The sequence below is a fragment of the Heterocephalus glaber genome, unplaced genomic scaffold, assembly GCF_053883595.1.
Source record: "Heterocephalus glaber isolate CG9 unplaced genomic scaffold, H.glaber_assembly_v1.0 deba00001532, whole genome shotgun sequence".
NCBI lineage: Eukaryota > Metazoa > Chordata > Mammalia > Rodentia > Bathyergidae > Heterocephalus > Heterocephalus glaber.
In genome coordinates, this window is record NW_028258330.1 from 18,014,484 (window position 1) to 18,030,070 (window position 15,587).

A 15,587-nucleotide genomic window follows, 5' to 3' on the forward strand; every position below is an offset into this window, starting at 1 on the left:
GAATTACCTGCAGGAAGGAAGCCCACACTGCTGGCAACATGGTAAAACGGCCCAGTGCTCACTGTGTACTGGAACATGTTGAAGGCTTAATTTTCTCTCCAAAAATGTGCCTATATGAAGTGACCTGTAATCCAGCTTCTACTTGTATTGCAAGTTGGGAGGATGAGTGCTATTTGGAGTCCACTGGCTGTGCTTGTTATTGTGATGGCAGCATGTAGGACAGAGATGGTTTTATCTGAGGCAGCCATAACAGGCAGAGAAGGCTGCTCTCACCTGCCCATTACATTCAATGCCAGTATTTTTTCCCAAATGTATGATTATACTTTGATATATATATATCACTTTACCCATAAAGGGAAAGTAAAAAGTGTAGAGAGAGCATGCCTCAAGAAGTTTTTCTCTGAGGATTGGAAATGTGGTTGATGGCCTGAAGACCATTCTAGGGTTGCCTAACTCATGGCACACAGCAGGCTACTTGCATTCATATTTTGATTTTTACCTTGTTAGTTCACAGAGAGGATTATACAGCTACCATCAGTATTGTCTTCTTTGCCTGTACAGTGAAAGTTTTGAAACTGGGATTTCTGTCCTATTGATGGGTTAGATTGACACGTTTTCTAGGGGGAGAGACAGTACAGCTTATTCATTAATTGGTTGTTAAATTTGAATTAGACCAGCTTTGAGGAGTAAGAGGGAGCTCCCTGGATGGGTACTGACATGTGTCAGTGAGCCCAGCAGGTGATTCACTGCCACTTCCCTTCACCTACCAAGAGCTTGACTATGCCTTCACCACCCACTTGCCTTGCCATTATTTTATTTTTTATTTAATTTAATTATTTTTGGTTTATCTTTCTATATTTTTTTTGTTTCAAGACAAGGTCTTGCTGTGTAGTTTAGGCTGGCCTTGAACTCACTGTGTACGATGGGCTGCCCTCGAACTCAACAGCAATCCTGTTTTAGTCTCCCGAGTGCTGGGATTACAGTTAAGCACTACCACAACTGGCTAAAGTTTACTTGCTTTAGCAGTGAAATTGTAATATTTTGCAGTTAGCACTTGAATCCACCAGTGCATGCAGACATCAGCAGTTCATTGTCCCTGTTGTCTTTCATATCCCTCTCCTGCCATTTCATCACCTTTACTAAAATGCACTGTCGGTCTGCAGAATAACTCTTAGTCTTTGTGCTCTGAAAATTACTGTGCTTTGCTCTCAATCCTGAATGAATGCCTGCTAATTGCACACTTGAGCCTCCTGGTCTCCTTTTCTCTTTTGTTGCTTCCTTGTGATTTGAGTAACCTTCCCCAGTGCTGCCTGCTGGGTGACTCCCCAGGATTTCCAGTTACTTGGCTTCTGTACAATCTTGTCTTTTCGCTGATTTTTTTTCCCCCCTCTAGTAGTGGAAATTGAACCCAGGACCTTCATACTGAGCAACATCCCATCTTTTTTTCTGTTTTTTATTTTGAGGTAGAATTTCACTATGTCTCTACGTTGCTCAGGCTGGGCTAGAACTCATTGATGCTCCTGCCTCAGCCTCTCAGAATACAGGGATTATTGGCTTGCACTACCATGCCAGCTTTTATTTAATTTTTATTGCAATGATTGTACTTCTTATTTCTATAATTTCTGCTTATTTTTATTTCTTAACTTCTTATGCACATGTATTTTTTATTTATTCTTTGTTGCAGGGTCTCACTGTGTAATTCAGGCTGACCTTCAACTCACTGTGCAGCCCAGGCTGGCCTCAAATTCACAGTGATCCTCCTGCCCCAGCCTCCCCAGTGCTGGGATTGCAGGTGTGTGCTACCACGCCTGGCCTTTTGTGTGTATTTTTCAGTGTTCCTTCATTTAAGTCACTGGAGACATTAACATACTTATTTTAAGTCTCTCCCAAGTTCTTCTCTTTTCCTCTGCAGTTTTTTGGAATTTTCTTCTCTCTTTCTGTGCACCTACAGGGTTGCATTTTCCCGGGCTGGCTAAGTCTAGAACTGGGCCTTACAGTGCAGAGCTTGTTATCACCCCTGGATATGAGCCTGATAGGAATGGGGAGGGAGGGACCCACCTGGCCCCTGGTGTTGACCCTTGAATCAACTCCATCCCCACGTGGGCAGGGCTGAGTCCCTGGAGTCCCAGTTCCCTGCTGGAGCAGCCACAGCTTCATGGCTGCGGGGCTGCAGCCTTCCAAGGTCTTAGCCATGTGGGTCTTTGTGAAGGGTCCATTTATTGCTTTATGTTTCTTATATGTGGAAATGTTTGCCTTTTTAACCTGCTTGATTTTGAGTTTTTCCCCTGTATGTTACATTTTTTAAAGATGGTGGTAGGAGGAAGCAGATGTTAAATACTTAAATTTGTCAATCTTAGGGCAACCAGTGGCTGATTCTGTGAAGAGAAATAAATCCAGGAAGGCAGGGGAGGAGTAGTGAGGAATAGAATGTGAGGCCAGGCAGAGGTCATACAGGAACTGCAGGCCACTCATTAATTTTTTTTAATGCATTAGTGTGTCTTATAGGTTCTGGAGTCTGGGAAATACTGTAGCAGTGAATAGGCAGACAAACTTCTCCGTCTCTGACCTCAGTACTTCCCCCCTGGTGAGGAAGATAAGCAGAACATGATAGTAATAAGTCGCATGTACAGATGATGTTAGATCTCAGTAAGCACTAAGGAAAAACCAGGGAATGTGCTCGCTTTGGCAGCACATACACTGAAATAGAAAGAACTGGGGAAGAGGGTTAGGGTGTAGAAAGACTGCATGGACAGGCCCACCAATAAGGACAGGCTTGGAGAAAGCTTGTTATGACTATGTGGGGACCAAGTGCAAAGGTCCTGAGGTAGGCAGCTGGGTGCCTGGTGTGGGGTCCAGCAGGTGGGGAGGGGCCAGCTGGAGAATATGTAGGCCCCAGGACCTGATAAAGATTTTGGCTCTTCCTGAGTTTTGGAAAAGGGTGGGAAGGCTTTGATCAAAGCAGACAGGGACATGCTCTGCTTAGTTTTGAAAGGGTCCCTCTGGCTGCAGAGTGGGAAGCAACTACAGAGTAAAAGCAGGAGGCCAGGTAGGAGCTGCCTGCACAGACACAGTTCCAACCTCGAGGAGGAGGTGCTCGTGGCCAGTGCTGGAGGAGACCTGGCTGCTGGGCCAGGTAGGAGCAGCAGGAGGCGGCAAGGGAAACTTGCTGCTGCTTCACTGAGCATCAAGAAGGGCAGGTTGGCCCATGCTGAGATAGCGAAATCTTGAGGATGACCAGGATTGATGTGGGTGTCATCGAGCTTGTGGTCTTGCCTTCGGGAACATCAGTCTTGGGGGTAGAAAATTGAGTTTGAGATTGTGGTGCTCAGGAGGAAGTGTGGGTAGAGCTGCTTCTGGGAGAGAGCAGTGTGGACATGGTGTTTAAATTAGGCCAGGGAACTGGGGGTGGGGGTGCAGCAAAGGGGATAGGTACTGGGGTAGTTGGTGAGGTTGGAGGAAACCAGAAAGGCTCCGTCCTGGAAGCCTGAGGAGGAGGCTCGGCTGCTGGCATGGCCCCATGTGTGGGGCTCTGCCTTCCAGACAGGACAGTGGAGGTGCAGGTATGCACAGGAACAGCTCAAGTGATGCAGGCCTCGGCTGGGCTAGGAAAGAAGCAAGGGAAATGGCAGGGCTCAGGACAGTGAAGTGCGTTAGAGTCAGTGGTTTGGGGTCATTTCTTGTGCTGCAGCTTACTGTACATGTGCATGGAGGTTTTTGATAGTTTTAAATGAAATGAGGGATGTGAGTTGTGTATCAATTTCTATCACTCTGCTCTCTTTCCCTACTAATATGTTGCAGATAGGTTCTCTGTGTACCCATGTCAGTATACAGAGCGACTCATTCTTTTTCGTAACTGCAGAGCAATCCATGAGATGGATATACTGTAATTTAATTTCTTTCTTTCTTTTTTTTGGAGGTCCTGGGGATCGAACTTGGTACCTTGCACTTGCAAGGCAGGTGGCGGCACCATTGACCTAAATCCCTGGCCTGTACTATAATTTAATTTCTGTTGATGGATGACTAGGTTGTTTCTAATATTTTTCTGTTACGAATTGCACTGGACTGAATAAGCTTGCACATCAGTAATTTCACTCAGATGTAATTGAAGGATAAATCTCCTAGAGTGGGATTGTGGGCCCGAGGGGCAAGCCCCGGGAAGGGGGCGGGGCACACACTCCTTACAAACAAGGGAACCCGTCACATTTGCAGAGGGGCAGAGCCTGTTTCCCGTTTGCTTGGCTAGCAGAGAACTGGTCTCAGCCAGTGTGGCATTGTTTAATTTGCATCTTACAAGGGAAGTGGGACCTCTTTTCAAATGTTGAGGGGCCATTTCTATTTCCTTGATGGTTTTCCTGTTGGGATGTGTGACTTGTTTCTTAGTGGTTTCTGTCTCTTTGACATTCTTTACATATCAGAATCTAGTAAGCGTGTCCCTTCCTGGTGAGTCCTGGTGCCAGCTGGGCACCTCCAGAATCGGTTCTGGAGCCAGTCTGAGGACCAGGTTCACAGGGAACATTATCTTAGCTTGTTTTCTGTTGTTGGTATTGCCCTACCACAGACAGGGTAGGGTCAGTTAGAAAGAAAACAAGTTCATTTTGGCTCATGGTTCTGGTCCCTGTTTCGTAGGATGGGGCTACATCTGGTGATAGCCCTTTTCCTTCAGAGTCTGGAAGCCATGCAGAGCCTTGCACGTCAAAGCAGGGAGTGTGTTGGAGCCTGGCTTTTCTAGCACAGCTACTCTCAAGGCAACTCCTTAATCGGCTAATCGCATGATTGGATTATCCCTTCACGAGGCTGGTTTTCTAATCCCTGCTTAAAAGTCCCACCTGGTACTGCTCCTTAATAGTTCATAATGGAGATTATGTTTCTGTTGAGTTTTGGAGGAAATGGCCCATATTCGTACTGTTGCAGACATCTCTAGTTCCCTGCTTATGAGCCTCACCTTGGAGAAATGTTAGTGATGTGCCCAACCCAGTGCCTGGCTTGAGTATGTGCTGGGGAAACATTTGCTGCCCACACCACCACCCACCCCAGGCCATGCATGGGAGCAGGAGCACAACTTACATGGGGTTTTTAGTGTGGGCCTGGTGACCTGGGCTGTGGGCTAGGATCGGGGAAGCGAGGCACCTTCTGGGTCCTCTTGAAGGACAGGTGGGACACACCTGGAACCCTGCAGGTACACTGGCTGCTGTGCCTCTAAGGCCTCATGGAGAAGACCAGGGCTGAGCTCTCTGGGGTCTGCCTGCTTTTAAGCTGCAGTGTCAGCTCCTCCAGAGGGGTGTCACAAGGGGCTCTCCTGTCTGCAGAGGCAGAGAGCAGGATGAGAGGCTTTCTGCACCTGCCAGCTTCAGGGTAGCCAGTGGTGTGCTAAATCCGTACACTCACTTTTCAGGCTAAGACTGACAAACTGCAGCTTTAGCGCATTTTATATTGTACTCACTTTTTGACTTATTTTTCATGGTAGCTAGTTTTGAGACTTCCAGTATACTAAAGGCAAGTGGGAGATTTTTATGTTCATTAAAAAGAAAGGGACTTGATTGTATAGTCTGGGGAAACTCTAATCTTGGTATCTTTATTGTTTATTCAAAACACCTTTTAATTGTAGATTTGGATACCAGAGGAAATGATCTTTTGTATGTGTTTGTTGGGAATTGTATGTGTTACGTTTTTATTGAGAGAACAGAAAGCGGTTAATTTGAGTCACCTTGTTACTACTCTGGAAGTGACTGGTTTAGTATGCAGTGGTGCTCAGGACTACCAGACACGTCAGTGTGGTGGCTGAATTGTACTACAATAGGGGAAGAACTGAGTTCTGAACCTTTGAGCACACGTTCCAGGTTCCTGTGTCCTCTACCTTCTGGGTGTCACCCGCAGTGGATCGGCATGGCTGTTGTTGGAGCAACACACATACTGGACATCAGTTTAAACCAGGCACTGCGGTGGTATGGCAGTCAGACACTGGTGGTGGCTCCTGTCCCTTCCTCTGCTACACCTCTGCTCAGGTCTGAACTTAGGGTTGTGAGGGACAAGACCTGGAACCCCATGGGTGCTTTGACACCAGCAGGAGTCTGCCTGCCTCTGCTGTCATCCTCCCCTTGTTCATAGAAGCAAACTCTTTGGCACCATTGGCTTAGCTTAGTAGAAATAAGGCACATAAATACAAAGACCCATTTCTTGAGCAATAGACACACTCCCACACTAAAAGTCAAAATAGCCCTGCATTTGGGAGACAGACAAATTTAAATAGAGAAACCTTATTTACAGCAGTAGTTTAGGAGATAAAATTTAAAGTCACGAGTTTAGTTTCAAATAGTGGGGTAGGTGGTGATGGAGAAAGGACATCTTATTCTTCAATTGCTTATTAAATAAAGCAGTATTTTTATAAAAATTTGATCAATTTCCTGAGGGGAGAGATGCCAAGATTCTCCTGTTATCTGTGATGCTATTAATAGCACAAAAGAAAACCAGACGTTATAAGCTTTCCAAGACATGTTTTATTTCCCAGTAAAAATAGTGTTGAGGCCACGTGTAAATACTGAATAATTTCGCTAGTGTGAGAAACTGAAAGTGTAAATAAGGACTAAAGGGTATAATAGACAATGTGAAATAGGAAGAAAAGGAGCAAAGGGGAAGGGGAAGTGGGAGGGGTAGGGGAAAGGAAAGAAGGGAATGGAATTAATATGAGAAAATGAAAAAAAGGAAACAAAGTCTTTGTAAATAGGGAGGGATAGAGGGGTTGAAGGGAGGGCAGGGGAAGGGGGAAAAAATAAGAACCAAGATAGAGTATGTAAAGGTGCAAATAAAAAAAAATAGTGTTGAGGTTCAGAAATGTAAAGCTTTGAGATTATCAGCAATGTTTTTATTCCTTTCCCTTAAAAAAAACCAAAAAAACCTCAATGCCTTTCCTGAAGAACTGATTTTGATTTATTTTTTAAATTCTGGGGATCAAACCTAGGGCCTTGAGCATCCTAAGTGTATGCTTTACCACTGAGCTATACCCTCAGCCCCAGCATTTAATTTTTTTTTAGGATTTAATTTTTATTTTATTTTTTTGGTGCCTGTATGGGGATTGAGGATTTAGTTTTTAAAATTAAATTTTGTGTGTTGTTTAAAAAAGTAGATTCTTAGTATAGCTAATTTAATCAGCCAAAGGAAACAATACTAGTGAAATGATCAGTATTTAGAGTAGAACTCTTCATCTCTAAGCACTTTAGGCATCTCTCATCACAGAAACACACTGGAGAGGAGGGTCAAATGAGAGCAGCCCAGGGGCACCCCTGCTTCTCACAGCCCCAGCCCCTGTTTGTGCCCACTCCCTCACTCCCTTGAGTAAGAGCCTGCTTTATTTCCTCCTCTGCCTCAGAGCCTCCCACCTTCCCAGTTCGTCCTGTCCCCAGCGGGAGCCATGATGGAGAGTGAGGGGTGATGGAGACATGAGGGTGAGGGTGGCCCAGGAGAGGGAGTAGGTGGGCTGCACTCAGCTCTGCAACAGGAGTTGACAGGATGGAGAGTGGGCCCTGAGGGCCTGGTCAGCTTGACCTTGATATTAGAAATAGTGTTTATTAAGTCAGTAGTATTTCAGTTAAGTAAGTATCCTGGACTAGCTGGGGAAGGTAAAGGCTTCTTCCAGGGCTGATTCTTATGCTCCCTACAGCAATCTCTTTGGGACTGGCACCTCTCTGCTCAGCCACCCACAAATGGATAGAACAGCTGGTTCAGGGCTGGGTGGCTCCCATTTTACTGTGACTGTCCCTGCTGCACTCAAGGTGTTGCAGCTCCCATTTAGGCAGCCTCAGAACATTCATCAGTCCTTGTCCTCTCTGCCTCGAACCCCCGAGACCTTGCTCAGGGCAGTGTTAATACCTTAGCCCAGGCCATGTCCCTCTTATCCTGAAGGGTCTGTCTGCCTTCCCTACCACTACCTGTCCTGCTGCAGTGGGCATCTGATCCTGGACACTCTGTTCAGCATCCCCTTGTGACCTCTCCACTTCGCCCTGCATTAAGTCAGAATTCCTTAGCCTGACTCGCACCCTGGACAGAACTCCGGGGAGCAGTAGCCTGCATTCTTTTTGCCTGGGACACAGCCAGGATAGTTGGTTTCTTTTGGCCACGTGGCAGAACCTGGACCCAGTGGGCAAGGTGGCCTAGGTGCCACTGGACACTGTTGGCCCTGGGATGGCATGGGGCTGTGTGGACCTTCCCCAAGGGGAGTGAGGCTTCCACCTGCCAGGGCGCCTGCCAGCTCCTGCTCAATCCCTGAGAGGCTGGTGTGGAAGTCGTGCCCCAGCCCGGACTTGATCTCCTTGTCCATCTTGAGCACCCAGGCCTTGCCAGGCCCAAGCTCCCGCTACTCCACCAGCCTGGACGCTGGCTTCGATATGGCCAGCCAAGATAGTTGTTAAATGAGCTGTGTCTGGGCTGTGTCTGTGTTTTACAATACTTAAGAGTATGTGGGACTAGCAATTGGCCGAGAGCAACACAGGGCTGTGGCTCAGCAGGCCAGGCCTGGCCAGAGGCCTCACGGACTCTGCTGTGGCATGCTGCCTGAGCATCGGCGTGATCTATGGCCAGCAGCCAGGGCCAAGATAACAGTGAGGAGCAGTGAAATGAGCTGGAGGCTCTGGAGTCCATCTACCCCGACTCCTTCACAGAAACTCTGGAGTTGTGGCCATTGCTTTTCAGAATTATCAGAAAATCCACCCAGCTTCACCATCATTGTGACATCCAAGGCTGGAGAAAATGATGAAATTGTCCAGACTACCCTCAAGTTTACATAGAGTGAAAAATACCCAGATAAAGCTCCTCTTTCATGAAATATTTTCCCAGGAAAACCTAGAGGATAATGATGTCATAGACATTTAAAAATTATTAGCATTACAGGCTGAGGAAAATCTTGGTGTGGTCATGATCTTTACCTTAGTGACAGCAGTGCAAGAAAAATTAAATGAAATAATAGATCAGATAAAAACAAGAAGAGAGGGAAAAAACAAACTAAAAGAAGAAGCAGAGAAGCAATTATTCCACGGCACCCCTATTACAGTTGAGAATTTATTATGTTGGAAAGTCAAGTTTGATGCAGAACTCTTGGAAATTAAAAAGAAACGGATGAAAGAAGAAGAGCAGGCAGGAAAAAATAAATTAAGTGGCAAACAGCTGTTTGAAACTGATCATAATCTTGACACATCTGATATCCAGTTCTTGGAGGATGCTGGAAATAATGTGGAAGTAGATGAGTCTTTGTTCCAGGAGCTGGATGACTTGGAGCTGGAGGATGTTGAGGACGACCCAGACTACAACCCTGCTGGCCCAGGGAGTGACTCAGAGGACCGATGCACCATCTCTGGAGAGCTCCACAGCCACAGAATCTGTGGTTTTAATTTTCCTTTCTTTTTTTTCTAAGAAAAAAAAATAACTTTCAGGAGAATATTCTTCTGATAACTTTCACTATTGAACTTAATAAACTGACCATAACACTTTAAAAAAAAAAGAGTATGTATATGCACATGCATGTGAATGAGAGAGAGGAGATTCTGGAGAACAGAGAGAATTGCTACCTCTTGCCTGTATCTGTCTTCTTTGTTGCCATGTTAATTAAAAATTATCAGGGTTTTTATAACAGAATTAACCATTTGAAATTGAACAATTTAGTGGCATTTAACACATTCACAGTGTTTTGCAGCCACCACTTCCATCTGGTTCTAAAACATTTGCATCACCCCCAAAGGCACCCTGTACCCAGGAAGCAGTTGTTGCTGCAGCAACTGAGACAGTGCAGGGGAGGACAGTCGTAGCTGGCACAGGACTCGAAGCCAGACCTGTAGTAACTAAGCACTGTTCTTCTGGAGAATTCATCCTGAGTGCATGTTGCCCTTGGCTTGAGGTTGAGTGGTGCTGTGATAGGATGTGGGGTGCACCACCCATTTTAGGAGTTCTGTTTGTGGACATGAACTTGGCTGGGAATGGTTATCTTGCTAGCAGCTAGTTTTACAAAGCAACACCACAAACCCAGTTGGCTCGTGTAAAAAGTAAAAAGCTACAGCATAGCTGGTTATGGTGGTGGTACGTGCCTGTAAGCCTAGCACTCTGGGAGGCTAAGGAAGGAGGAACCCAGGGTCCAGTTCTTAGTACTGGGTGGGTAGGGGAAAGCTAGAGCATGATTTAGAAATAGTTTAAAAGCAGAGTTGTACTTAAAATAATAAAAGAAAGTCATCCCTGTAAGAATATGTAGTGTTAATTAAAATTTCTAGCATATCTTAAAACTAGTCTCAGATTTGAGTTATAATCTGTATGACCTCACATTTTTTCACTGGCCTAATTTCCTTGACTGCAGAAATAAGTGGCTTAGAAATCTCTGGACTGACTCAATCCAAGATAATGTTGCTTAGATCTTTAGTCTTTTACCTTTCTTCCCTCTCATAAATTGTAGTCATTATAGAAAATTGCCAAAATATGTAAAGGAAAAGGAGGGTAAAAATAGCCCTATTGATTAATGACAACCACTATTACCTGTTTAAAAAAGCAGTATACAAATAGCACACAGATCTGAACATCCAAGAAGGATTGGTAGTTAAAAAAAAGGAAAAAGGGAAACATGTCTGTCATTACTATCTTTATCTGGAAGGCACCCTTCTTACTCTAATGTGATTTTTCTGGATCTTTGGATGGTATGGTTATTACAGTTTAATTTTTTAGCACAACTGTGATAATTTTAGGGGTTTTTTTTTGGTTACTAATTATAATTATCATTTTTTAGAGTATTTTTTTTTTTGGTATCTGGGATCAAACTTAGGACCTTGCGCTTGCAAGGGAGGCGGTGGGACCACTAAGCTAAATCCCCAGCCCTTTGAGAGTATTTCTTAGAGTTATTTTCTTGCTAGTACATTGACTTTATTGTGTTTAATAGCAGAATATTAAGCTGGGTATGGCAGTGCAAACCTGTAATCCCAGGGTTGCAGGCAGTGCTGCAGCGGTCGCCATTGAGCATGCATATGTGGGCATGTTTGTGTCTGCAGTGAGTTTCTGTGCATAGCACTGCTAGACCCAGGAAAGTGTGTCTCCACGCTGTGCACCCTATGGCTCCTTCCACCAGAAACAGCTGAAACATGGGAGAGCTGCTGTCCCCCATACGCTGGTCCCCACCAGTTTCATCTTTTAAAGCACCCCCATCTATACTAAAAAATAAGCTTTTATTTTAATTGTTATTCCTGTAATTTTAAATGATAATGAAATAGCATTTCATGTTTTTATCATATATTTTAATTTTTCTTCTGTGAATTGTACACTCTTAGCCATTGCTTTTTTTTTTTTGCTTAAATTCTTTTATTGGTACATTTTAAGTATACAATATGTTTACATTTATCATTGGGTGCTTGTACCTGTACATGATGTATCTTGGTTCTTATTTTTTCCCCATTCCCTGTGCTCCCTTCCCTATCACTTTGTTTCCATTTTTTCCTTTTCTCATAATTTCTCCTTTCCTTTCCCCTTCCCCTCCCACTTCCTGTAACCCTTTGGACCTTTTCTTCCTATTTCAAATTATCAGTTATTCATTTTAATCATTTTAATCCTTATTTACACTTTCAGTTTCTCACACCAGAGAAACCATTTGGTATTTACACGTGTGTCCTATTGAGTTCACTTAAGAGTATGGCCTCAATACCCATCCATTTAGCTATAAATGTTTCTAGTTTCTCATTCTTTATGGCTGAGTAGTACTCCATTTTATATTAAAAAAAAATCTTCTTTATCCAGTTTCCAGTTGATGGGCACTTGGGCTGTTTCCAGCCTTTAGCTAGTAGAAGCTGTGCGGCTATAAACATGGGTGGCACTTATCTCGCTGTGGTATGATTCTTTTAATTCTTTTGGGAAAATACCCAGCAGAGGAATAGTTGGGTCAAATGGGACCTCCAGCCCTAGTTCTTTGAGGTATCTCCATACTGATTTCCACAGTGGTTGCACCAGTCTACACTCCCACCAACAATGGAGAAAGGTTCCTTTCTCCCCACAACCCCGCCAGCATTTGTTATTGGTTGATTTCGTGATAGCAGCCATTCTTTCTGGGGTGAGGTGGAATCTCAGTGTTGTTTTCATCTGCATCTCTTGAAGGACCAGTGATGTTGAACATTTTTTCATACGCTTATTTGGTGCTTTTACTTGTCTGAGAAATGTCTGTTCCTTTCAGATGCCCATTTTTGAATTGGATCTTTAAATTTGAGGAGTCTGATTTTTTTCAGTTCTTTATATATTTTAGATAGCAGTCCTTTGTCTGAGGTACAGCTGCTAAAATTTGTTTCCCACATTGTAGGTTGTCTCTTAGCTCTGTTGGTCGTTTCTCTTGCAGTGCAGAAGCTTTTTAATATGATGAGATCCCCGTTGTTGATTCTTTGTGCTAGTTCCAGTGCTACTGAGGTTTTGTTCATAAAGTCTTTTCCTATGCCAATGTCTTCCTTCTAGCAAGTTTAGTGTTTCTGTTTTAATATTTAGATCTTTAATCCACTTTGATCTTAGTTTATGCACTACTCTGATTTAAGCAAACTAAACCCACTGATAGTATTTTATTTCCATAACTCCAAAAATGAAAACTCAGAACTAACAGTGTATGTTTTTGCCAACCAACAAGCTCAATGATGACATTATTCTAAATATTCACCACTTTGACTCCCTCAACCTTGTCCAAGAAAATTACCATTGCAACACTGTCATTGGGACAACTGGTTTGTCTAAGGAAGTCGAAATTTCCAGAGACCCAGAATCACGTAAATTAATTCCACACAACTGTAAAACTTAGTCCTTTATATGCTTTTAACAAGCATAGATTGTTATATTTTTCCGCAACTTAAGATTTTTATAGTAAACTGGCTAAATATCCAGGTTCCTAAACACTGAAGCTTGCTTTGAGGCAATTTCTCCTTCCATGGTAAAACATAAACACTCAGAGTGCAAGTTAATATAAAATTTGTCTTACTTTGTATTCTGCAATTGACAAAAGGTGGAGAGAGACTCATGTGACCCAAGGTCCCTGCGGATCAAATGGTCATAGGGAGTCCCATCTCCATAGTTAGTAAAATATTATCCTCTTAGCAGAGTGCTTGCTTCATCTAGAGTCAGTTGAGGAAGGGAGACAAGTCTGTTTTGTCAGGTGCACTAGCTCTACTTTTAATTTGGGGCATTATATTAAGTATGAAACTTGCATGAGTTTAAGAGAACTGTGGATGAACTTGGACGTCCTCCATTCCTCCAGGACCCTGAGCTACTCCTGTCTTCTACATCTTGTTTTTGAAGTACACCTCAATGGGCATGATGAAGCAAGCGTAACCCGACTCCTCCACTCTGTAGGGGGGCTCTTTGCACACACGCTTGGGCTTGGGGAAGCTGTCATGCAGCCGGAGGATCACCTTCTCCACAAAGTGCTGGATCTCGCACTGCTCAGGGCCTCGGACAAACACCATCCAGTCGTGGGTGAAGCCCTTCGTGGTGGGCTTCTTGCGCAGCTGGGCGCCGTGTCCCAGCTCTAACTTGACCTGCACGGTACACTGATTGTCCATGGCTGGCGCCCCGCCCCGCCCCCGGGCTCGCTGCCTCATTGTCAGGGTCCACAACAGCCGCCAGCCCGGCCGCCCGCCCCTCGGAACCGGAAACCACCACCAGCCCAGGTCGCTCACCGACCGCGGGCCCCCGACGCCCACTCCATTGCTTATTTCTTTTGGCTTATTTTTTTTAAATATTGATTTGAGATGTTCTTTATGAGTTATTGATACTTTTTTGTATAGTTTTCTTCTGTTTAGTGTATGCCACAATGCCTGAACTTAAACTTTTCAATATGCTTTGTCTGTATTTTTGAAATGTAGTTGTGTTACCGTATGTACAGTTAACATTACACAAGCATTTTTTATATTACAAATTCCCTGTAAGAAACACTTTTCTTGTAGTATGTTGGGCATAAATAGTCTGTAGTTAGTTACTTTATTATACTTAATCAGTGATGACTTTATTTAGGTTAAAGCCCTTCCTGTTCTTCAGGACAGATTCCTAGGAACAGAACCATTTGATGAGAGTAAAAATATTTTGAAGTTCTTGCTCCAGCCCTGTGGAAACCAAGACGATTCTGCTAGGCGTGGGAAAGGAGGGCCCGTGTCTGCTGCTAGCTGTCAGGTGTTTGTTTCATTTGAATCCATTCCAGAATGGGTTCTGGGCCTACCTGGGGAACACAGAACTAGATTTTATTGGTATAGACATCTGTGTACCACTATTTCCCCCTGGACCCCCCAACATGCACACACCTCCCAGTGCCTCAAGCAGCACACAGCAGCAGGCCGGTCTGCTTAACTAGTGAGAAACAGACGAGTGCTAGCAAGTTAGGTGAACAGTAGTGTGGTAGCTCCCAGTACTTCCCCCTGCCTGGTGGTCATTGTAGAAGTCCCTGTCAGGTGTTTGGTGGGAGAGATCTTTTTTTTTTTTTTTTTTTGTATACCCTTTCATTGGCACATTTTAGGTGTACAACATAATGACATTCATCACTGGAGATACACACCTTCACATACTCTCTTGGTTCTTATTTTTTCCCCCTTCCCCTGCCCTCCCTTCAACCCCTCCATCCCTCCCTATTTACAAAGACTTTGTTTCCATTTTTTCATTTTCTTTCTTTCTTTTTTTTTGTTTTTGTACTGGGGATCAAACTCGGGACCTTGCGCTTGTGAGGCAGGCGCCAGAACCACTGAGCCAAATCCCCAGCCCCATTTTTTCATTTTCTCATATTGATTCCATTCCCTTCTTTCCTTTCCCCTACCCCTCCCACTTCCCCATCGCCTTTGCCCCTTTTCTTCCTATTTCACATTATCTGTTATACCCTTTAGTCCTCATTTACACTTTCAGTTTCTCACACTAGAGAAACTATTCGGTATTTACACATGTGTGTCCTGTTTATTTCACTTAAGAGTATGGCCTCAGTGTGCATCCATTTAGCAATAAATGTCTCTAATTTCTCATTTTTGATGGCAGAGTAGTACTCCATTTTATTTTAAAAAACCACATTTTCTTGATCCAGTCTCCAGTTGATGGGCATTTGGGCTGTTTCCAAGTTTTAGCTATTACAAACTGTGCTGCTATAAACATGGGTGCACATATATCACTGTGGTATGATTCTTTTAGTTCTTTGGGGAAGATACCCAGCAGGGGAATAGCTGGGTCAAATGAGACTTCCAGTCTTAGTTCTTTGAGGCATCTCCATACTGATTTCCACAGTGGTTGCACCAGTCTACACTCTGGTGGGAGAGATCTTAACGGAGGCAACTTGGGGTCCTGTAGCCTGAGGTTCTTCTGGGTTGTTCTGGTTCCTGTCTCCCCTGTGGAGCTCACTCTGGCTCATGCAGCTTTACCTGGTGGGACATGGCATGTTTCTCCTCCATCAGAATTCACAACTGTTCCCTGTGCAGCAGTGCCCATCGGCAGTTTCATATAGGAGGCTGTGATAGATGCAAATGCAGTTTTAGGCTCTCATGATAACCTTGGAGGGCTTTTGGAAGAAGCACATTTCTCTGTAGTGAAGTGTTAAGTACCGAAGCAAACTCTTTATGGAGCATTTCTCCTCA

General features: G+C 44.2%; 1 protein-coding gene and 1 pseudogene across 7 annotated transcripts in view; both read left to right on the forward strand.

Moving 5' to 3' along the window:
• Slc23a2 (solute carrier family 23 member 2) overlaps window positions 1–15,587 on the forward strand; it is a 125,249-nt gene that overhangs the window by 55,978 nt on the left and 53,684 nt on the right. The window lies entirely within an intron of this gene.
• On the forward strand, window positions 8,854–15,581 carry LOC147824664 (RWD domain-containing protein 1 pseudogene; annotated as a pseudogene).